Raw genomic sequence first — 7,282 nt, 5'->3', positions numbered from 1 at the left:
CACTGGCACATAATGCAACAACATGCTCGTTCAAGACCTGCATCTGTACTCTTGTCTCCTTCCTTGCCTTCTTCTCCTCTAACGTCATCTATCTCTCCAATCCCCATTTGTCAAGCCCAACGTCGATCGGGTTACGAATACCGCGCTGTCTAGCAAACTCACGCATCTTGTCTTTGTGATGTTTAACGAAAAGGTTGACATAGTCAGGTCCATATCTCCTCTTTCGTGCAATTACTTGTTTCCCCTTTAGTTCATCCAAGAACTTAGCTTGACCATCATAACATTTCCACCTGCATTTCCTAGTGCTCTGTTCAAATAAAAAATTATATCATATATGTCTTAGCAAAAGAAACAAAATACGATTTTATGGTTACCACAAAAATAACCAACCTCATCATAATAATGGCCTATTCTAAGCTCCGAAGGGACTAGACCGTAGTTGGATTTAACACCATATTCGCACTTGACTGGAGGTGCTTTGTAAATTAACCTTTCTTTCTTCTTTTGTTTTGCCTTTGGAGGTTCTTCGGACCATTTGTTCTTAGGACCATACAACCACTCCTTAAAACGACACTTCGCCATTGAATACACCTAAAAACGTGACATTAGTACATGAACACATATAGCTCAACATTTCAACACATACATTTTGCACTTACTTCATGCTTGTTTGGACACACGAACTCCAACGTACTCTCATGGTTCATCACAGCTCGATCTCCGCAATCGCACAGAGGAGGTTTCTCGAGTCGTCTAACTGCGGCTAAGTGCTTCTCCTTAGTCATCATTGGAGGGGGGTTAGGGGGAGGTGGAACCCACCGCTCGAAATGCTCTCGTGGATGTCGCCCTCTCCACCAATCATCGAAAAGGAGGTACCTAGGGTCAAACTTGTCTGCATCGTCGATCCACTGAAAGAAAAAGCACTTCTCATGGGCCTACACAACAAAATTTCAACAAAATATTAGTAACCTAGTAATACAAATGAAGAAAAAAACATACGGAAACAATTACTTACATTAAAACGACTGCGTGTGTAGAAGCAATGAGCTGCTGTCCGGATGTCTCGATTGAAACACGTCGGCCGGACGACCACAGTCACAATTAGGGACATGGAGTTCAGGAGGGATGGGGGCATCTTTGCTAGACTCATCGGGGTATAATTCTCTAGGACGACCCCGTTTTCGTCACAACTGCTCCCGAAACATATCTTCCATCTAATAAAATAGTTCAAAACAACGCAAATTAATGTAAAATATAATCATTTGTATTGCAACTCAAATAATATAACCAACACTTATATCAACAAAAACATACATGGTAAACATACTTCTAACTAAATAATTAACCTTAACATTGATAAAATCAAATTAATATCTTCCTTCAAACCATAGTCCATAGTTCCCAAACATAATTTTCCTCCTAATCTTAACTCATATTCATAATATCCTATCCACCGTTCAAACGAAAATCAAAAGTACGTCATTACCTTGAACGAGGACGAGGAGGGAGGGAGGCGGTCGAGGAATGGAAGATAAGGGAGGGAGGCGGCAATGGAGGGCCGGGCGGGCGGCGGGCACGGCGGCCAAGCGCGGGCAGGCGGTCTTGCTGCTCGGGCAGGGGGGAACTGGCCGCGGGGTTTTTATTCGGCTCTGCCGCGCCAAGATCGGTGGCGCGGTAAGCCCAGCCACGTCACCGGTCAGCGATTCCAGTCGTCGCCACGTGAGTCCACTGCCGCGCCGCGCCATGGCAATATGCGCGGCCAAAAGTATTAGTTTAAAAAAAACAGACAATGTTAGATTTAAAATTAGTTTTCAAAAAGTGTTAAAATTAAAAAAAATCCTGCTCAGCGGCCAGGTGACGCTGCTGACGCCACCGTCGAATGCGCCTTCAGGCCGTGGCTCCAGGATCCTCTGTTCTCAGATGGCTGCGACCAGAGTAGGCGTGTAAGTAACTAATGATGTGCACCATCGAGCGAGCGAGCCTTATAGTTTTCTCGAGCACCAATCGTACACGAGATGATGAAATGCTTTTACTTGTTCCTCTCTCAGAAGATGGACGAGAGCAGCCCCAAGGACATCATGAAGGAGGTATCAAGAACTCACCTAGCAATCCAGTGGGTAGCATAAGTGTTCCTTATATAACCTGGGTCTGAACTCTGAACTCTGAAAACTGAGCTAGTAACGTGTTGCATTCATGCACAGGTCCCTGGACAAGTCGGTGTCGTCGCTGGAGATGGAGCTGGCCGTGGAACGAGCCAAGCAGAACGGCGGGCTCGGCGTGAGCGTGCCGTCCAGGGGCGGCCTCCCCAAGGCGTTCGTGGTGATCGGCATCAACACAGCCTTCAGCAGCAAGAAGCGGCGCGACTCGCTCTGCGACACCTGGGTGCCCCGAGGGGACAAGCTGCGGCGGCTGGAGAAGGAGAAGGGGGTGGTGGTCCGCTTCGTGATCGGGCACAGCGCGACGCCCGGCGGGGCGCTGGACTGCGCCGTCGACGCGGAGGCCGCGGCGACGGCGGACTTCCTGCGGCTGGACCACGTGGAGGGCTACCACGAGCTGTCGGCCAAGACGCGGACCGCCGTCGCCACCTGGGACGCCGACTTCTACGTCAAGGTCGACGACGACGTGCACGTCAACCTGGGCATGCTGACCAGCAGGCTCAACAAGTACAGGGCCAGGTCCAGGGTCTACATCGGCTGCATGAAGTCCGGCCCGGTGCTGTCGCAGAAGTAAAAATATATAACTGCATCTGAACTCTCTGTGCTTGCTTGACCTGCACTGCATGCCTAACTACAAGAGATGGTTGGCATGCCATGGCATTGCAGGGGCGTCAAGTACTACGAGCAGGAGTAGTGGAAGTTCGGCGACGAGGGCAACAAGTACTTCCGCCACGCCACGGGCCAGATCTACGCCGTCTCCAGGGACCTTGCCTCATACATCTCCATAAACCAGTAAGCTAGATAGCGTTCCTGATTTGGCATCGACGTCGACGTCGCTCCGACCCGTTCGCGCACACAAGCGTGCTCCGTGCCGACAGTTACTGACCATCCATGTGCGTGCTTACCTTCGTCTCGAACGAAAACGACGCACGCTGCAGGCCGATCCTGCACCGGTTCGCCAACGAGGACGTGTCGCTCGGCGCGTGGCTCCTCGGGCTGGAGGTCGAGCACGTCGACGACCGGAGCCTCTGCTGCGCCACGCCACCAGGTACGTACGAATTTCGCGGCACGTCGAGGTCGTCGCTATGCTCCTTCCTTTTGCATATGTGACGGCCCGGATGGGTAAAAGCTGCTGATTTTGGCTCCTGCCCCCTTGGGGTGCGGTGTGCAGACTGCGAGTGGAAGAAGCAGGCCGGGAACGTGTGCGCGGCGTCCTTCGACTGGTCGTGCAGCGGCATCTGCAAGTCCGTCGACAGGATGAGGGCCATCCACAGCGCCTGCGGCGAGGGCGACGGCGCCGTCTGGAGCGCCGCCATCTGATCTCTCATGAGTCATGATCCACCAAAACCATGATCAGCACCAGCTTCTTTTGAAGTTTGTTTTTTGTTTGTTTCCTCTAGAATTTTCTGGAACTTGGAAACCATCGTAGCATAGCACTGTCTCAGAAATCAGAGCTGAGATACATCATACACGCTGACACGCAGGACCAGACACCTGCATTCTCGTGTGCATTATATTGCCGCAGACTAGTGGAGTGCTATTACTCTACTACCAGTACAAGAGGTGGTTGCAGCATGCATGATGCGTGCATGTGCTTGTGGAATCACAGGGTCCTGCAGTTTAATTTTGCAAGATTGCAATGGAGTTCGAAGAATTCCTTTTCCATTCGTGCTTTTGCAAACTTATGACCCATTTATGTGAATAACATCAGTGAGTACAACTTACAACACCCAACAAAGTGTGCTGCTGCTACTGCAACGCGCCTTGCAGCTTGCATATTGAGCCTGGCTGGCATAGTGGCATAAGAAGGTCCTAAACATGAAAGGGAACAGCTAAACCTAACGGAAACTGCACACGAATCATCCACTGATGTAGCAACCTGCACTGCACTGCACCGCATGTGCATTATTCCGGGAAAAGTTCTGGCTAGGCCAAGGCCTGTCGTAGCCACCAAATTATGGCCTAAAGTTAGGCAAATGAGCAAAACAGGGCATCAGAAGAATTTTTAGTATTTTGTCAATTGTCCTCCTGTCACAACTTCAAACCTAACTGGTAGGGCACTCTGCTAAATCCACTCGCAATGTTTGACAACCGGCCACTTTTCTTTTCTGCTTTTATTTTTTGTTCTAAGCAGCTTATATACCAACTTTCAAAACTGTAGGAATTGATTAAAATTTATGAAATACTGCTTTGATTTTTGGTTGAGTGTGCAGAGGATGCTATTAATATTTTTTGAACAGATCGCTCTTCTTTGAAGTGAGTGAAGGAGATTCTGTTCCTGCATGATTCGTCGAGCTCCAGCCCTCTCCATCATAGCATCTTCTCTACTCCTGCATGATTCGTCGAGCTCCAGCCCTCTCTAGTCTCCACCGACGACATATCTCAATCTGTATCGTGGAGCTCGATTTACCGAAGAAGGAACTTGATTTACATGTCATCAACCTCAATCCTGACGCCCACTGGATGTGTGCTACCTAGAGCTAGAGCAACAAGAAGCGCTAGTAAACAGTTTTTGCGAGAGGTAGAGCGATCGCCGAGTGGTAAAGCTAGCGCTACGTGGAGCAAGTTTGGAATCACTACGAAACACAACCATCCTGCCATATATAGAACCCCTTATTTTAGAGTCACTTTCTACCAATCAAGCCCTAAGAAGGATAATCTAGATATTGAATCCCCTATTTAGAAAAATAGTGATATAATTTTGAGGATGTGAAGCACACACTCAACACACACATGCTAGAAACACAGCCATACTACCATAAAGTCACTAATTTTAGAGAACCACTGTCTACCAAAAGATCTAAAAAGGATGATCTAGGTATTGAATCCCCTATTTGAGAAAATAGAGATGTAATTTTGAGAGTGCAAAGCGCACGACACATCGTCTAGAAACCATGAGAGCCTAATGTAGTAGCACGCACGCACGCATATGTCCATCTCTTGCCACACACTATTAATTAATACCCTAAAATAGTAATTTAGTCTTGCTCGTTGCAGGTTTTTAGCTACAGCCATGGTTGCAAACACAAGACAACTATCTTTGTAGCCCCTACATCTTTTTTTCTCGAATACGCAAAAGATTTGCGTATCATTGTAATTAAGAAGAAGAGTTTAACCATACACACGACACGCTTCTAATGAGCGCCCTAGGAGGTCTTACAGCTGTGACTGGACCTTCCTAGCAGACTGTTTCAAACTTCAATATTACATAAAAGTAAACAACCGAACTAAGGGCAGCGCAGTAACCTACGGAGCTGGACGTCTCCGCTACTGGCCGCGCGACTCTGCTCCGTCACCCGAGAAGAGTCTTCTACCGGTCGAAGCATTGGTCGCCGGAAACAGCACGTCCAGTGCTTCTACTTCGCTCGACGTCAAGTTCCTTGCGAAAAAGTCATCGTAAGCTCTCTTGGACGCGGATGAGATTGGAGCTCCCGGCAGTGCAAAGCCCATCCTCTGCATGAGGAGCACCTCGCCCCGCTTGGAGATCGGAATGTGCGCCAGCGGCTGAGCGGCAATCCGTCTGCTCTGTTTTGGCATGGGTTGCCTGATGGTTGCCACCTTCTGCCTGGGTGGGCTGGCGATTAATGGCGGCATTCGCTCGAGCTGCACCTCCTCAGTGAACCGTGCGAGACGTCGAGCAGCTTCGCGTGGTGTGGGCGTCGCGTCGCTGGGGGTGGTGCAACCCTCTGCGATGCCGGGTGCTCCCGCTCATGGTGGCGTGAGTTGTGGCGGCCCCTGCACTGGCGACATCAGAGACAAGTCTGTCGTACACTGAGCAGCCGTCGCCGGGGAATAGTTGTCTGCTGCTGGTGCTTCAACCTCCTGAGGGGCTGTCGTAGCAGGCAGACACTCAGGTGTTGCTGCTCTCATTGGCCGGCTCACGACGAGCGAGGCGGCGAGCTCCTCCAGCATCGGGTAGAAAGAGATGACCAATGCGGGAGGCCCCGCACTCACGCACAGCGCCAGCGCCACCGGATCTGGCTCGGGGAAGCTTAGTGCAGCAGTAGAAGTAGGTGCCCTGTCAACGTGGTCGGCAGGCGCACCCATGCCGATCTCCTTCGGCTTAGTCTTGCGTCGCCGATGTCGTCGTCGTCTCCCACCGGCGCCCCCATGGCCCCCGATGCGGCACCCTCTACGCCGCCGTGCGGTGCGTGCTGGGAGGACGTAGGGTCGTCGCGAGCAGAGTACTGTGGCAGGTTGGCACCCACCGCCGCTGAGGTCGAAGTAGTCCTTTGCCTGCAGTCCTTGATGAGGTGCCCGAATCCGCGGCAGCGCAGGCAACGCCGTGGCAACCGACAAGTCGCTACTCGGTGCGAGTAGGAGAGGCAATTGAAGCATCTGCCATGAAGCTCTGCCGAGATCTTCTTGACCTACGAAAGTTGCTTTTGGCTAGGGCGAGGCTCCGTTGAGGCAGCAGCAGATCCTGTGACATGCCGGGGGAGGATCTCACGCCACCCATCGGTGTTGGGGGCGGAGACCCGTCCACGGCGGCCGAGGTGTTGGCGGGCAGGGACACGGCCATCCACTGGCCGCACAAGCAAGCCGTTCACCAGCTGCGGGCGTGGCCGGCTACGCTTTCTCCGCCTACGGCCATGTCCCTACATCAAACAGACGTAGCCCACAACACGACAACTAAAGAAGCTACAACGAGCGGGATGAATATTATTAGACACAACTTGAGTCTCTCAAATGTAGGGTTATGAGGATGCTACGCTACCCGGAAAACAAAAATTTTGACCTCATTAACCAAGATCTACTGCTAGTTATAGATCACGGGATTATCACTAGACGCGCAGGTGCAGCGGAAGTAACTCGATGTAGTAGAACACGTCGTAGCAGTGTCGTACAGTTGCAAGGTCGTCCGTATGTCCGTCCCCTTCGTGCGGATCGTCCTTGTGCTCCAGATGCAGCACCTCCGAGGTATCCACACGTACAGGGAGGAAACGTCACGCCTCCGGACTGCTAGGTCCGCGAGGAGCAACAGGCACGGGCGTAGGATGGGCAGCGGCGGCTGCCAAAAGGTATGGATTACTTAGCCCCGTTGCCCACCCTACATATTTATAGGCGTCCCTAATGAGCTCCCGAGTTGGAGGCCCATTAGTAACCCTAAGCCTTGTCTAACTCGG

General features: G+C 51.3%; 1 pseudogene; it reads left to right on the top strand.

Moving 5' to 3' along the window:
* Positions 1-2,068: 2,068 nt before the first annotated feature.
* LOC136512966 (probable beta-1,3-galactosyltransferase 8) lies at positions 2,069-3,894 on the top strand (annotated as a pseudogene).
* The last annotated feature ends 3,388 nt before the right edge of the window (positions 3,895-7,282 follow it).

The sequence above is a fragment of the Miscanthus floridulus genome, chromosome 16 (genome assembly GCF_019320115.1).
Source record: "Miscanthus floridulus cultivar M001 chromosome 16, ASM1932011v1, whole genome shotgun sequence".
Classification (NCBI taxonomy): Eukaryota; Viridiplantae; Streptophyta; class Magnoliopsida; order Poales; family Poaceae; genus Miscanthus; species Miscanthus floridulus.
The sequence above is the reverse complement of the archived record's forward strand: the minus strand, read 5'-3'. Positions and strand labels throughout refer to the sequence as shown.